The 17,235-nt window shown below is 46.5% G+C and overlaps 1 long non-coding RNA gene across 1 annotated transcript; it reads left to right on the top strand.

Annotated features, from left to right (window-relative positions):
• The first annotated feature begins 394 nt into the window (after positions 1 to 394).
• LOC128419978 (uncharacterized) lies at positions 395 to 4,459 on the top strand. The gene is made up of 3 exons (XR_008331947.1): positions 395 to 547; positions 2,312 to 2,357; positions 4,366 to 4,459. It is a non-coding gene; the product is annotated as an uncharacterized LOC128419978 (long non-coding RNA).
• The last annotated feature ends 12,776 nt before the right edge of the window (positions 4,460 to 17,235 follow it).

Raw genomic sequence — 17,235 nt, 5'->3', positions numbered from 1 at the left:
CCACTGCAATATCTTCCCAGAATTTTCTGATTTGGGGACATCTCCAGAATATCTGCTCTGTCCCAGCATTTGCAGCCTTGATACCTATGGAGCTAAAAACTGAAAGCATACATTTGGCATAAAGTGTTTGCGGGGGGGAAACAGAATAATAATTCTGGGCTTGTGCTCTTGAGAAGCAGAGAAAAGCTTGGCTTGGGGGACAGATTCTGCATCTTGGATCAAATGTTCAGCCAGATGGTTTGTATTTTAGAGAAACCAGGCCAGAGGCCACGAACTCTCCAAGATCTGATCCCTGGAAGGAAGGAGCTGGTCTTCCTCAAGGGTGGAGCCAAGATAGTTCTCCACCCCACGCAAAAGACTTTCCGGCCTTGCAGGCAAGCAAAAGTAGATTGCACAATCAGAGCTTGACAGCAGGTTCGTAGAAAAGGCAGAGGTGGAAATTCCAGGCTCAAGCCCCACCTTCTCCATGCTATAAATTTGGACAGAGGCTTCTGGAGTGAGAATCAAAGCAGAAGAGCAGCAAGCAGCCTTGGATCGAGAACCACAGGTAAGGATGCCTCCATAGATTCCCCTCCCACCTGGTTCCTGGTCACAGGCATCCTCCTCTCTTGGTGGCTCTGCTGAGGAGATGATGGATGGGGAGACTTCCTTTGGAGAGGGTACCCAAGCTCACCTTTGCAGCCAAATCCTGAAGCTCTTTCCCCTCCATCCTGCAGCCCCTTCCACCCAGATTGCCAGAGCTTGCCCCTTGCCAATTGGGGTTGCCAAGAGAAGCTTCCAGGGAATGGTCATGTCTTTCAGCTACTGGCAGGTTGCCGCTCAAGAGGCAAAATGGTGTAGTGGTTACAACAGGTGTTGGCGTGTCACGCAAATGCTCCCCGTGCTCCTGCCAGGGCTGGAAAGAGGTTTATTTAACCTCAGGTTTGCTAGGAAAACTCAAGTACTGTGTCGCGAAATGATGCATGTCTAAAAAGTGTGTCTCCAATATGAAAAGTTTGGAAAGGTCTGGGATAGTGTGACGGAATAGGAGCTGGGTTCAAATCCTTCCACTCGGCCACGAATGAAGCTTGCTGGGTGGTGAATTTGGGCCAGCCACTACCTCTCAACCCAACCTACCTTACAAGACTGTTGTTGTGGGGATTAAATGAGGGGGGGGATGAACCATGTACGCCACCTTGAGCACCTTTGAGAAAAAGGTGGGATATATAAATGCAATAAATAAGAGTCTAAGGCAGGGGTAGGCAATCTAAGGCCTGTGGGCTGGATGCGGCCCAATCGCCTTCTCAATCCGGCCCATGGATAGTGTGGGAGTCAGCGTGTATTTACATGAGTAGAATGTGTCCTTTTATTTAAAATGCATCTCTGGGTTATTTGTGGGGCATAGGACTTTGTTCATTTTTTTCCCCTTTCAAAATATAGTCTGGCCCCCCACAAGGTCTGAGGAACAGTGGACCGTCCCCCTGCTGAAAAAGTTTGCTGACCCCTGCCCTAGAATATATCTATGTTTATCAATAAATCATTGGAAAATACTTACTAGATTTTTTTGTTTTATTAATCTCTCTAAGGATTTGTTTTTCACTGGGTAGTGAACAACTTCCAGCAACAAAACAATTGTTCCGGCATGAGTTGCCATATTTTGAAGAGCAAAAAGGAGGACACTATGATGACTCTCATTTTAAATACCCCTACTCTATGTAGGCTATAAAAGGGATGCGGGTGCCACTGTGGGATAAACCACAGAGCCTAGGACTTGCCGATCAGAAGGTCGGCGGTTCGAATCCCCACGACGGGGTGAGCTCCCGTTGCTCGGTCCCTGCTCCTGCCCACCTAGCAGTTCGAAAGCACGTCAAAGTGCAAGTGGATAAATAGGTACCATTCCAGCGGGAAGGTAAACGGCGTTTCCGTGCGCTGCTGTGGTTCGCCAGAAGTGGCTTAGTCCTGCTGGCCACATGACCCGGAAGCTGTACGCCGGCTCCCTCAGCCAGTAAAGCGAGATGAGCACCGCAACCCCAGAGTCATCCGCGACTGCACCTAACGGTCAGGGGTCCCTTTACCTTTATGTAGGCTATAGAAGCTGTGGTATATTGCTATGGGGGGCAGGAGGAGAGAAGAGGAAAGCAAGCCTTCAACCACCAGTTATGTCTATGTCTCAACCAGAAAGTATAGCCAGAGACATTTCAGGAAATTTAAAAAATCCACCTGGACAGAAATTTTACCCCTGAAAAAGAGAACGTGTCCTGGAAACATGGCAGCTCTATTCAGGGGATGTCTGTGACCGGTGGGGCTCACCCTCGCACTTTTCCCTTTCCAGACACAACCATGGCCAGAGTCCCGGACGTGTTGCTGAGAGACATCAGGTGAGCATCTTCCCCACTTTCCATCCTGGGTCACCTGTACTCCTGGTATCTGCATATGCAGAAGCAGGGTTTTCTGTGGTGGGTTGTGATGGGTGGCCCCATAGGAAGTCATGGAGCGCCCCCACACACAGCCCATGAACCACATCATTGCTCCTCAGCAGGGCCCGTCTCAGGGCTGACCCACTTGCTGCCTGGAACAGAGGACAAGATGCTCACAAACACCACAGCTCTGCACGCAACTTGGGTGGCTGTAAAAGAGGAGTAGGGTTGTCAATGGCTACTAGCCATTGCCTGAGGCTGCGCTCTGCCTTCCCAGTTGGAGGTAGCAATGTTCCTGGATGCCAGTTGCTGGCAAACTGCGGGACGAGAGAGGGCTCTTGCGCTCCAAACCTGCTTGCAGGTTTCCCATAATGGGAACTACAGCTAATCCAGAATGCGGTTCCCTCACTGCAAGAAGTCAGGTTACAGGGAACCAGGCAGAGGGCCTTCTCAGTGGTGGCACCCGCCCTGTGGAACGCCCTCCCAGCAGATGTCAAAGAGAACAACAACTACCAGACTTTTAGAAGACATCTGAAGGCAGCCCTGTTTAGGGAAGCTTTTAATGTTTAATAGATTATTGTATTTTAGTGTTTTGCTGGAAGCCGCCCAGAGTGGCTGGGGAGGCCCAGCCAGATGGGCAGGGTATAAATAATAATAATATTATTATTATTATTATTATTATTATTATTATTATTATTATTATTATTATTGGCACCTGGTTGGCCACTGTAAGAACAGAGTGCTGGACCAAATGGACCATTGGCCTGATCCAGCAGACACTTCTGATGTTCTTACACAGAAGCCAAATCTACCAGCAGCTGAATCTTGCCTCCATGCCAGCAATGGGATCGCATCCTGCACCAACCTTGAGGGCCAGGGGCTTGTGACAGAGACTCAGTCCAGGCATCCACGGATCAGACCCCCAAGGAAACAGTGCGGAGCAGAGGCAGAGCAAGGGGTTGCCTCAGGCGGAAGATGCTGGAGGGCCAAGCAGCTATGAATGCCATGCAGATGCCAGCTTGCTGCCCTCAGGGATGGGGGAGGACAGTGCCCCATCACTAACATTTTGGGGTTCAGCTGTAGCTCCAGGCAGTTTCCATATTGTCCGTTGCCTTAAGCAACTAAATCTCTTGGCCCGGCCCTGACCTTGGGAGGAACAGCCTCCCTTGCCTTCCAGCAGTTGTCGCCTGAGACAGTTCCCGCCTCCCTCTGCCAAATTTCATTTGTACATTGCTTTGAGGGTTGTTTTTGAAGGCTCAAGCACTGTATAAATGTTATGAAATAGGAAGGCCTTGCTTGACCCCTTCACTGCCGTCTATTTTTCTGCCCCAACCCGTTTTCCCATTGCGGGATTCCTGGGTACCCCTCTGAGGAGTGCCACCGTCTCTGGCATCTCCCCAACCCAACCGGTGCTGCAAGGCCCCAGGGCAGCCCTCTTGCCTTCCTAGCCCTGCTGTCGCCTGGATGGGAAGAGTCACCAGCTGGCCAGGGCAGTGGTGGGCATTACCACCACTTTTTCTTTTTTTAACTCCCCCTCTTCTTTTTTCCTTTCTCCTCCTGTGATGGAACTCCTGTTTGGGGACTTCCCTGGCTTTTTTCTGGCCCATGTAGGACCAGTCTGGAAAGCTAGCCTTGGTGAAGACCTGACATTTTCATCCCCCAAAAAGTTTTTGATTTGAGTTTCCATTGAAATGAGGCTGTATTTTAATATTAATGTTTTGATGTTTTAATGTTGTATTGTAATCTTGTTTTTAAGTTGTATTTCAATCAATTTGTTTTTATATCGGGAGTTAGCCACCCTGAGCCCGGTCTTAGCTGGGGAGGGCAGGATATAAATAAAATTTATTATTATTATTATTATTATTATTATTATTATTATTATTATTACTGAGTCCTATCCTGAAGGGTCTGATATCTCAGAATCTAAACTCTCTTCTTCACCTCCTTCCCCATCCCCCTTCCCTTCTAGTGAGGAAGAGATGGAGATGGAGTTCTCATTCAGCAACGAGGTAAGACGCCTTCAGCATTTTGGGGGGTGGGAGGGAAAAACCCCATAACACAGCTCACCCCCTTATTCGGCTCCCACTTGAGAAGTGGGATGGCTTGCAAGGCTATCAGAGTGGCTTCAATGGTACCCAGAGGGCAGAGGAGGCTTGGGGTTCAGCCCAGGAATTCGCCCTTCCAGACAGAGAGCTGTAGGCCAAGGTGTTTTTCACCTGGCATTTAAGCACAGTGCCATAGTTAGGCTCAGGGCCATTGTTGGGCAGGGACACAGCCCCAGATCTTTTCCGCCAGGCCCTCAGGCCTCATGCCCTCCTTCCCTCTACCCTCCCCTATGAAAAACATTGTTCAGAATAGCGGCGTGAATGAGCTGTCGATGAAGATAACACAAAGAAATTTTCTTTACTTATCAATATAATTTTTATTGATTTTTACACAATTCTTCCAACACAAGATGACAAATCCTTGGCTGTCATAGCCTAGAACTTCCATCAACCTCTTCTAATGGTTTTCTGAATTCCTTTCTAATTACTGAATTTTTCGCTCCATAAGACGCACCTAGTTTTTAGAGGCGGAAAACAAGAGAAAAAATATTCTGAACGAAACAGTGGATGTATGATTTTTGTGGTTCATGCTGTGGCCACAGACATGTGATCTGAAGCTGAATTTGGGGTGACCCAATGCAAAAATCCTGAGGATCCATGTGGATTCGTGCTTTGTAGGGGACCACGCATTCGCTCCATAAGACGCACAGACATTTCCCCTTACTTTTTAGGAAGAAAAAAGTGCGTCTTATGGAGCGGGAAAATATGGTATGCATTTTACGACTATGCTTATTGTTTTAAATCCAACCTTACGTCAGCTGATCTTAATACTTCTCACAATAATTTGGATAGTCCCCCTTACAAAACTTCTTGCAATCCTACAAGCGATGTTAAGTAGTTGCAGTTATCTTTAAAATACAACATAAATTTCTTCCAGTCCTTTAGGAAAGGCTGGTCCCGCTGGTTTCAAATTTTCCCTGTAGGTCTTGCCAACTCGGCAGAGTCCATCAATTTTATTTGCCACTCTTCTTTTGTTCGCATTTCTTCTTGCTTCCGTCTTTGAGCTAATAGTATTCTTGCTGCCGTGGTCACATATAAAAAACAGGATTTTTAAATCATTTTTATGAATTTCTATACCTACCATACCCAATAAAAGAGCTTCTGGGTTTTTTTCAACATTATTTCAACATTTTTTTGATTTCGTTATAAATCATTTCCCAGAAGTATTTCACTTTTTTACATTCCCACCACATGCGGTAAAACGTGCCCTCTTTTTCTTTACATTTCCAACATGTATTATTTGTTTTATACATTTTGGCTTGTTTCACCGGTGTTATATACCATCTGTACATCATTTTCATTATATTTTCTTTTAATGCACTGCAGGCAGTAAAGTTTATTCCTTCTCTCCATAACCTCCCCCAATCGTCTATTGGTATAGGTAAAGGTAAAGGGACCCCTGACCATTAGGTCCAGTCGTGGCCGACTCTGGGGTTGCGGCACTCATCTCACTTGACTGGCTGAGGGAGCCGGCGTACAGCTTCCGGGTCATGCGGCCAGCATGACTAAGCCACTTCTGGTGAAGCAGAGCAGCGCACGGAAACGCCATTTACCTTCCCGCCGGAGCGGTACCTATTTATCTACTTGCACTTTGACGTGCTTTCACACTACTAGGTGGGCAGGAGCAGGGACCGAGCAACGGGAGCTCACCCCGTTGCGGGGATTCGAACCGCCGACCTTCTGATCGGCAAGTCCTAGGCTCTGTGGTGTAACCCACAGCGCCACCTGCGTCTATTGGTATATTATGCCCTATATCTTTAGCCCAATGTATCATAGTTAAAGCTATGGTTTTCCCAGTAGTGATGTATGGAAGTGAGAGCTGGACCATAAAGAAGGCTGGTCGCCGAAGAATTGATGCTTTTGAATTATGGTGCTGGAGGAGACTCTTGAGAGTCCCATGGACTGCAAGAAGATCAAACCTCTCCATTCTGAAGGAAATCAGCCCTGAGTGCTCACTGGAAGGACAGATTGTGAAGCTGAGGCTCCAGTACTTTGGCCACCTCATGAGAAGAGAAGACTCCCTGGAGAAGACCCTGATGTTGGGAAAGATGGAGGGCACAAGGAGAAGGGGGAGACAGAGGACGAGATGGTTGGATAGTGTTTTCGAGGTTACCAGCATGAGTTTGACCAAACTGCGGGAGGCAGTGGAGGACAGAGGTGCCTGGCGTTCTCTGGTCCAGGGGGTCACGAAGAGTTGGACACGACTAAACAACAACAACAAAATCATTACTACAATGAAAATTTCTAAACACCAACAATTAATAACTGCACCTTTATTCAAAACCCAGTTGGAACGGTTTAGCTGAATTAATTGTTAATTCAGCTAATTAATTAAAAGCTAAACTGATGAACTTGATCTGGTGATGCCAGCTTTGCAAAGTCTGATATACCTCCAGTGCCCCCTGCTTGCCTTTTAGCATCCCCCCCCATCCCCCCAGGGAATCCCACTGCCCCACACTGCTCTGGGGGATCAAATAAAGAGGGGGGGTCCACATCTGTGGTGACCTGCTGCTTCTACTGCTGCTGCAGTGCTTACAAAAAAACCCCTGGATATTCTGCAATCTGAAGAGAGGCTAACAATAGAATAATAATAATAATAATAATAATAATAATAATAATAATACATTTTTATTTATACCCCACCCTTCCCGGTTCAAAAACTGGGCTAAGGGAAGCTAACAACAAATTTAAAACACTTAATTGTAAAAGCAGCATAAAATACAGTATAAAAACACGAATAACAATAAAATTCAAAATTCAGAAATCAATTTAGGGGAAACAAAAAATTTTTTTTCCTTCCAGTAGCACCTTAAAGACCAACTAAGTTAGTTCTCGGTATGAGCTTTCGTGTGCATGCACACTTCTTCAGATACACTGAAACAGAACCAAGAACTAACTTAGTTGGTCTTTAAGGTGCTACTGGAAGGGGAAAAAAAATTTGTTTTGACTATGGCAGACCAACACGGCTACCTATCTGTAACTTAATTTAGGGGAAATAAGCATTAGATAATCCCCCGGGCTAGCTGGCTGAATTGGTCCTACTTGGGCCAGCAAGGAGGAGGCCTGGGGAGAATTAGCTGTGGGGTCTCAGAGCGGGTAATCTTCATAAAAGGGGAGGGGGAGGGAAGAGAAGGGAAGGGAAATAAAAGATCAGGCTGAATTCAAATTAAAGGCCGGGGGAATAGCTCTGTCTTACAGGCCCAATGGAAGGAGGTTAAATCCTGAATGGCCCTGGTCTCATGGGACAGAGCATTCCACCAGGTCGGAGCCATCACTGAAAAGGCCCTGGCCCTCACTCCCCGCGATGGAGTGAGCTCCCATTGCTCGGTCCCTGCTCCTGCCAACCTAGCAGTTCGAAAGCACGTCAAAGTGCAAGTAGATAAATAGGTACCGCTCCAGCGGGAAGGTAAACAGCGTTTGCGCACGCTGCTCTGGTTCGCCAGAAGCGGCTTAGTCATGCTGGCCACATGACCCGGAAGCTGTACGCCGGCTCCTTTGGCCAATAAAGTGAGATGAGCGCCGCAACCCCAGAGTTGGCCACGACTGCACCTAATGGTCAGGGGTCCCTTTACCTTTTTAGCATATCTCCTCTTAGTCATCTTCTCTCCAAACTTAAACATATTCAACTCCCTCAAGAGTTCCTCCTAAGGAAGGAAGAGAGATTGACCTGGTTTCTTCTGAAGTTCTGGCTAGGATGTTACTTCTGCTCCTCTGATAAGGCTGTAGCTTAGTTATCTGGTTGTAACTGCTCTTTACGTACTTAATTTCTACGCATGTGTAAAGCTAAGGCTGAGAGATGCCTCTCTATACGCTTGTGTAAAGTAAATGCCTTGCAGACTCCACCTTTGTGTGTTCCCCAGCGGCGGCTGTAGTTCCGGCCGAGCAAAGCTGCCTCAAACGTTACAGCTCGGTCTGGTTAGAATTACAGAGTTGGAAGGGGCACTGCAGTGGTCATCCAGCCCAACCCCCCTGCATGCAGGGATCACAAAAAAAGCATTCCTGTTAGATGACTGCCCAACCTCTGTTCAAAAACCTCCAATGAAAGAAGGTCCACCACCTTCCACTGTGGAACAGCTCTTGCCACCAGAAAGTTATTCTGAATGTTTAGATGGAATCTCTTTTCTTGTAATGGAGACTGTGTGGTGCAGTGGTTAGGACCCTCGTACCTACGGGACTGCCTCTCCTGGTATGCCCCGCGGAGGACCTTAAGGTTCATAAATAGCAACACCCTAGAGGTCCCTTGGGAAGTCAGATTAGCCTCAACCAGAGCCAGGGCCTTTTCAACACTGGCTCCAGCCTGGTGGAACGCTCTGTCTCATGAGACCAGGGCCCTGCGGGATCTGATCTCTTTCCTCAGGGCCTGTAAGACAGAGGTGTTCCGCCTGGCCTTTGGCTTGGAATCAACTTGATCCCCTCCCTCTCTTTCCTTTTTCCTTTCTCCTTCTGTGATGGAACTCCTATTTGGGGACTTCCCTGGCATTTTTCTGGCCCATGTAGGACCAGTCTGGATAGTTGGCCTTGGTGAAGAGTTGACGTTTTCATCCCCAAAAAGTTTTTGATTTGAGTTTCTACTGAAATGAGGCTGCATTTTAATGTTGCATTTTAATCTTGTTTTTAAGTTGTATTTTAATCAATTGTTTTTATACCTGGTGTTAGCCGCCCTGAGCCCGGTCTTGGCTGGGGAGGGCGGGGTATAAGTAAATTTATTATTATTATTATTATTATTATTATTATTATTATTATTATTATTATGTTTGACCTGAAAGAGGAGGGTTCCCACTTGGCCATGAACCTCTCGAGGTAACCTTGGGCCAGTCACCGCCTCTCAGCCTACGTCACAGAGTTGTTGCAGAGATTAAATAAAGAAAAAAGAGATATAAATGCACTAAACAACAACAGCGTTAGTTAGTTGAAGAAAATCCACTCCCCACCCCACCCCCCGTGAGCCAGTAAAAGGGCCTGAGCATTCTTTTTTAAAAAAACAAAAAATTATTGATTGTCCCCCAAAAATTTAAACAAACATAAATGTCAACCGTATTTAAACCAATCTTAGTGACATTGTTAAATGACTGCCTCGTATCCCCCTAGTTGAATTTCAGTGTATATCATTTTAACAGTTTTCCAAAACCGAATTTTCTCATAAAATTAACTTAATCACTTAACATCTTTCTTTCTCTCTATTTTAGCATTAAACATATTAATTCCTAACATTACATATTTAAATCCTAAGCCTATCTGATATTTTCAAGCTTTTTCAATTAAATTAACTTAACATATTTAAAGTTTGACCAAACTGCGGGAGGCAGTGGAAGACAGGAGTGCCTGGCGTGCTCTGGTCCAGGGGGTCACGAAGAGTCGGACACGACTAAACGACTAAACAACAACAACAACATATTTAACTAAATAGTCTTTGCATTTCATCCATTCCTCTTGGTACTCCTCCTCCTTCTGGTGACGGACTCTTCCAGTCAGGTCGGCTAGCTCCGAAAAATCCATCATCTTCATCTGCCATTCCTCCACTGTTGGAACTTACTGTGTTTTCCAATTCTTAGCTAACCAAATTCTTGCTGCAGTTGTGGCATACAAAAACAATTTGACATCTTTCTTGGGCAATTCCAAACCTGTTATTCCAAGAAGGGCCTGAGCATTCTTATCAGCAGCAGACAACAGCAGCAACCACTTCCTTCCCTCGGGTGCCCGAGAGCCAAGCCCTTAGCTGGGTGCAATGGGAGCAGGCGGAAGAGAAGGGGCGAAAGCAGGGTGCATTTGGAGGGAGCGGCAGGAGGTCTCATCAGAATGAGCCAGAGCCCCTGAGGAAGGGGCTGCTCCCTTGAGCTCTTTCCATAATGGGACACCTTGCGCTGTTTGTTCCAGGGCCCCTTTCTGACTATTCCAGCTCATTTCCCCCCTATAGATCTCCTTCTATCAGTCGTTCCAGCACGCAGGTATCCTTTCCGTTCTAGAAGATGCCGCAACCAAGCCCAACATGCAGCCACCGAGACGGAGAAGGCCCAGGCTGTTCACAGATGCCGACCTGAGCGAGATGCTGACCAGCAACTTGGTGGAAGGTACTGAGCTCCCTCTATTCAGCCAGTCCCAGTTTTGAGTGGCAAGGCGTTCCAAAGGATAGCAGTGCTCTAAAAGGGGATTGGATGTCCTCATGGAGGAGGAGGAAGCCATTGACAGCTACTAGCCACTACGGCTGGACTCTGGCTCCACAGTTGGAGGCAGCAGTGCTTCTGAATGTCCCTTGCTGAAAACCACAGGAGGGGAGAGGATCCTAGTGGTCAAATCCTGCTTGCTGGTTTCCTACAGGGATTTGGGTGGCCCCTGTGGGAACAGGAAGCTGGACTTAGACGGTCCATTGGGCTGATCCAGCAGGCTCTGCTTATGTTCTTTTTTAAATATATATATATATATAAAATTATTAGTTTTTTAACATACCATTTTCAACAGTAATTAAACATACTTTTACATCTTATACAATTTTTTGACTTCCATCAGTCCTATCTGAAAATTTTCCAATCTAATCTCTTATTATACATTTCTTACTTTCCCTATTACATTTAATACTCATAACCAATATCTAAATTCATTATCTAATTTGTAACATTTCATATATTTCTCCTTAAAAAACTTATTGTAATCCTACTAGTGTAATTTGTTGATTACAATTGCTTTTCAAATAGTTCATAGATTTCTTCCAATCTTCTGTAAATCTCTGTTCCCGCAGGTTTCGAATCCTTCCTGTCATTTTGTCCAGTTCTGCATAGTCCATTAATTTCACCTGCCATTCTTATTTCGTCAGAATTTCTTCTTGCTTCCATTTCTGGGCTAACAATACTCTTGCCGCTGTTGTTGCATATAAAAACAGTTTAACATCTTGCCTATTAATATCCTGACCTATAATACCAAGTAAAAATGCTTCTGGTTTTTTTTTTAAAAAAAACATATATTTCAAGATCTTTTTCATCTCGTTATATATCATTTCCCAGAAGTTCTTTACTTTCTTACACTCCCACCACATATGATAAAATGTTCCTTCTGGCTCTGCTTATGTTCTTATGCAAGTTCCCACACGGCCATAGGTGACATTAGCCCCACCTAATGCGGGTGGCGCTGTGGGTTAAACCACAGAGCCTAGGATATGCCAATCAGAAGGTCGGCAGTTCAAATCCCCGCGACAGGGTGAGCTCCCGTTGCTCGGTCCCAGCTCCTGCCCACCTAACAGTTTGAAAGCACATCAAAGTGCAAGTAGATAAATAGGTACCTCTCTGGCGGGAAGGTAAACGGCGTTTCCTTGCGCTGCTCTGGTTTGCCAGAAGCGGCCTAGTCATGCTGGCAACATGACCCGGAAGCTGTACGGCGGCTCCCTTGGCCAATAAAGCGAGATGAGCGCCGCAACCCCAGAGTCAGTCACGACTGGACCTAATGGTCAGGGGTCCCTTTACCTTTACCTTTAACCTACATCACAGGGAAACATGAGCTGGCAGAGAACCATGTGTACCAATCCGAGGTCTTTAGAGGATAAAGATGTGTTAAGATTGGGAGAATATCGCTTCCACCAGAAGGAGCGTCGAGAGGATTGTTCTGGAAGGGTTGTAGCAAGAGCTTCCAAGTCTTGCTGGCCTCTCCCTTGTGCTGACCATAATGCTCCCCTCTTGCATGTCCAGGTCCATCTTCCTTTGCTGAAGCCAGTCTTGTGTCTTCAGGGCTTCCGTCTGCTTACACCTATGTCAAGGTGGAAAGGTGGACCATCCAAGACCTTGACAACAAGTGCTTTTTCCTGGACGGGACCCCAGAGCAGCCCAAGCTCCTTGCCTTGCACTTACAAGCCAACGAAAAGCCAGGTAAGGAATCATGTAAGCGTAGAGCTGGAAGGGACCCACCAGGGTCATAGTCCAACCCCCTGCAAAGCTAAATAATCTCTCACTGATGGCCATCCAAGCTCTGCTTTAAAATCTGCAATGAAGGAGAATCTGCCACCTTCCGAGGGAGTCCAGTTGCACTGTGCAATGGCTCTTCCTAACATTTACTCAGAATCTCCTTCCTTGCCATTTCAACCCATTGGTCTGGGTTCTGTCCTCTGGAGCAGCAGAAGACAAGCTGGCTCCATCTTCTGTGGGACAGCCCTTCAGATATTTGAAAGTGCCAGCACACCACCTCTCCATCTTCCCTCATACACCAGCCTCCCTCCTTTCTCCTGCCAAGCACCACTGTAGGGCGAGTTATAGATGCTCCAAGGCATCTGAAGGGTGCCAGGGTAGAGCAGGCTGGTCCATGCTGGGTCTGTCTCCAATGGTCTCCAACAGTTTGGTCAATGAAAGATAGGGAAACAATAAGAGGGTCTTCTCTGTGCTAGCTCCCAGTTTGTGGCATGCCCAGCCTCCTCATGGCATATATTTTGATGTCAGGGCAAGGTACATCTTTTTGCAGGCTGAGGGCGAGATCAGAACATCCCTGGCATCTAATGCTTATGTATCAGGTCAGAGGTCAGCAAACTTTTTCAGCAGGGGGCCGGTCCACTGTCCCTCAGACCTTGTGGAAATGAACGAATTCCTATGCCCCACAAATAAGCCAGAGATGCATTTTAAATACAGTGGTACCTCGGTTTACATACGCTTCAGGTTACATACGCTTCAGGTTACAGACTCCACTAACCCAGAAATAGTACCTTGGGTTAAGAACTTTGCTTCAGGATGAAAACAGAAATTGTGCTCCAGCGGCGTGGCAGCAGCAGGAGGCCCCATTAGCTAAAGTGGTGCTTCAGGTTAAGAACAGTTTCAGGTTAAGAACGGACCTTCGGAACGAATTAAGTACTTAACCCAAGGTACCACTGTACAGTCATACCTCGGGATGAATACGCTTCAGCTTAAATATTTTTGGGTTGCGCTCCGTGGCAACCCGGAAGTAATGGAGCTCATTACTTCTGGGTTTTGCCGCATGCGCAGAGGCTCAAAATGAATTCATGCGCGTAAGTGGCGAAATACGACCCACGCAGACGCACTGTCGCATCTTATGTTCGCTTCAGGATGTGAATGGGGCTCCAGGACGGATCCTGTTCACATCCAGAGGTAACACTGTAAAAGCACACATTCTACTCATGTAAAAACACCAGGCAGAGATGCATTTTAAATAAAAGAACACATTCTACTCATGTAAAAACAGGCTGATTCCCAGACCATCCGCGGGCCAGATTTAGAAGGCGTTTGGGCCTTATCCGGCCCCCGAGCCTTAGTTTGCCTACCCATGCATTAAGGTAAAGGGACCCCGGACCATTAGGTCAGTCGTGGCTGACTCTGGGGTTGCGGCGCTCATCTCGCTTTATTGGCCGAGGGAGCCGGCGTACAGCTTCTGGGTCACGTGGCCAGCATGACTAAGCCGCTTCTGGCAAACCAGAGCGAACAGAAACGCCGTTTACCTTCCCGCTGGAGCGGTACCCATTTATCTACTTGCATTCTGACGTGCTTTCAAACTGCTAGGTTGGCAGGAGCAGGGACCAAGCAATGGGAGCTCACCCCGTCGCGAGGATTCGAACCGCCGACCTTCTGATTGGCAAGTCCTAGTCTCTGTGGTTTAACCCACAGTGCCACCCGCATCCCTTACACATGCATTAGGTGGTTCAAATGTACCAAGTTGCATGGGACCCACTATGAAATTTATAAATGTTCATAAATAAAATGAAAGAGGGGAAATCTAGCGCCAAGTAGGACCTTCTTCTTGAGCTGTGAAAGTCTACTGACCTAGGTCACATGAAAAAGTGTCCCAAGAGAGCGATATGGCCTGCTTGTCATTTTAAGGGGTGCATTTCAAGTCACCCTTCTAGACGTTTCAGCAGGGAATCGGTGAGGACATCAGCTAGGGGCAGAGGCAGGAGACCAGAAACCCACCCTGTGCCTGATCTATGATTCTGTGTCCTGGAAGCGCACACCCAGGAGCAGGGGGCTTGGGGAGACATAGCCAAAGCTCAAGCCCCTCCCTCTGCAAGGGTTCTGGCCTTGAGCTCATCAGAACTGAGGCAGGATTTGCCCTTTGGTTTCTTCCCAGTGGAACTGGACCTGCGTTTCTATCGCTCACCGCTGGGCAGCGATGCCAAGTCTGGGCAGCTGGTCACTCTGGACATTGTAGACAGCAAGCTGTACTTGACGTGCGTCAAGGAGGGAGATGGCTGCCGCCTGCAGCTGGAGGTGAGTAGAGTAGTGAGTAGGAGGTGACCAGTAGGGCTCCAGAGCCCCCCACAAAATGCATGGGGCTCCTCAGCATAGCTGTCAACCGTCCCTTATTTGGCGGGAAACTCCCTTATCCCAGTGCTGTGTCCCGCTGCTGTCCCTTATTGATGATGTCCCTTAAATTTCCCAGGTTTCAAAGGAAGCAGCTCCTCTCCCTCCCTCCCTGCCGGCCAGGGAGGAGGGAGGCTCCAACTGTGTTGCTTGGCTGCGTTGCTCACCCAATAAGGAGTCGAGGAACGACTGGGGGGTGGAGCTTGCATGCCTTGTGCCGATCAAATTGGCCGCGTTGCCTGGGGACTCACCTTTGCTCAGCGCTTCCCAGCGGAGAGGTGACGGTGGTTTTCCTTGCTGCATCCCCTTTGCCGGGTTGCTGCGCTGTGGGAACCACTGCCTGAGGCTTCGTTTGGCTGCTGGTTGGGCTTTCTGCCTTTGGCTCGGAGGGGCTCAGAAGTTGAACCTAGCTGTGCCTGGAAAATCCCTTGTTTTGGCTGCTGATCCCTTATTTTCGAGGCTGCTGGTACCTTATTTTCAAATCTAAGTTGACAGCTATACTCCTTAGGCAGCTGTGTGTGCCCCCCCCAAGACTCTGGCTGTGTGTGCTGGGGAGTGTGGCAACCCCCTGACCGCTCTCCCTTTCCTCTAGGAAGCAGAGAAGCCCCTGAAGGAAATCTCCGGAGACAACCAGAAGTACCTCTTTTATTACAAGCCCACCAGCCCAGCGAGCGAAACCTTCACTTTCCAGTCCCTGATCTGTCCCGGGTGGTACATGGCCACCCCAAATGATAACGGCTACGTACAGATGCACAACGTCATCGGAGAACGTTTCTACACCGACTTTCATTTATTTTTATAACCATTAATGTTTTCAGCCACAGTGGTATGTTGGTTGGTTGGTTGGTTATCTTTTTAGGCTGCCTGAATTTCTCAGGGCCACGTATGTACCACGTACAGAAATCCCAATTCCTGTGCTTGCAGGTTATACTATTTATTTATTTATTTATTTATTTGTCTGTTTATTTATTTCATAAAATTTATACTCCTCTTCATTGTAAAAAAAAACTCTCAGAGCAGTTTTTGTCAACATGTTTTTTATCATGTATAAACTGTATATGGAAATGTTGCATTTATTTGTTTGTTTATTCATTCACTTGCTTATTTATTTATTTATTAGCATTGACCTACTTGAACATTTTGATGCTTACTGGAAGGAATTTTTTTTATTTTGTTTCGACTACAGCAGACCAACACGGCTACACAACATTCACCTAGGAAATTCCAAAAGGATATCATAGATGACGATTCTAAATTGTTAAAGAAGGCATATAATATCCTGTTGGAATGGGAAACAAAAGATGAGGAAGTTAAAATAGTAATGATTAAGTGGGCACAAGATATAGGTCACAACATACAATTACATGACTGGATAAGGCTTCGGAAAGTGAACTTGAAGTTTATGGATGGTATATTGCTGAAAGAGAACTATATGAAAATGATGTATAGGTAGTAAAGGTAAAGGGACCCCTGACCATTAGGTCCAGTCACGGACGACTCTGGGGTTGCGGCGCTCATCTCGCTTTATTGGCTGAGGGAGCTTCCAGGCCATGTGGCCAGCATGACTAAGCCGCTTCTGGCGAACCAGAGCAGTGCACGGAAACGCTGTTTACCTTCGCGCCGGAGCGGTACCTATTTATCTACTTGCACTTTGACGTGCTTTCAAACTGCTAGGTTGGCAGGAGCTGGGACCGAGCAACGGGAGCTCACCGCGTTGTGGGGATTCAAACCGCCGACCTTCTGATCGGCAAGCCCTAGGCACAGTGGTTTAGACCACAGCGCCACCCGTGTCCCTTGTATACGTTGTACATTACACCATTAAAACTGGCCAAAATGTACAAAACAGAACAAAAGAACTGTTGGAGATGTAAAGAAGAAACATTTATCATATGTGGTGGGATTGTAAGAGTATTAAAAAGTTTTGTGAAATGATATATAATGAATTAAAAAAAATGTTTAAAATAACTTTTGTGAAGAAACCAGAAGCCTTTCTGTTAGGTATTCTAGGACAATAAATGCCGAAGCAAAATCGGACATTATTTATGTATGCTACTACAGCAGCAAGAATTTTAACAGCACAAAACTGGAAGACTGGAGATATATCATCTAAATAACAACGGCAATAAAAATTTATGAGATAGGCAGAACTGGCAAAGTTAACGGACAAACTGCGTGAAAAGGACAGTAGAGACTTTGGGAAAGAATGGGAACCTTTTACAACATACTTGCAGACACAACAAATAAACATGGACTCGTTGGCAGGATTTAAATAAAAATTTACTATTTTCTTTACAGATGACAATAAATACAATTAGTGATAATAGAACATTATGTATAAACAGCAGAATGTAACATTTGGTTTAATAAAGCAGAAATGGAAGGTGGGGGAAGTCAACGGGGAGGGGGAAACTAGAAAATGGATGTTAAATGATGATGTTGAATATTTGTTTGAGA

This window comes from Podarcis raffonei, chromosome 8 (assembly GCF_027172205.1).
Source record: "Podarcis raffonei isolate rPodRaf1 chromosome 8, rPodRaf1.pri, whole genome shotgun sequence".
NCBI lineage: Eukaryota > Metazoa > Chordata > Lepidosauria > Squamata > Lacertidae > Podarcis > Podarcis raffonei.
This window is presented reverse-complemented; position numbering and strand designations above follow the sequence as displayed.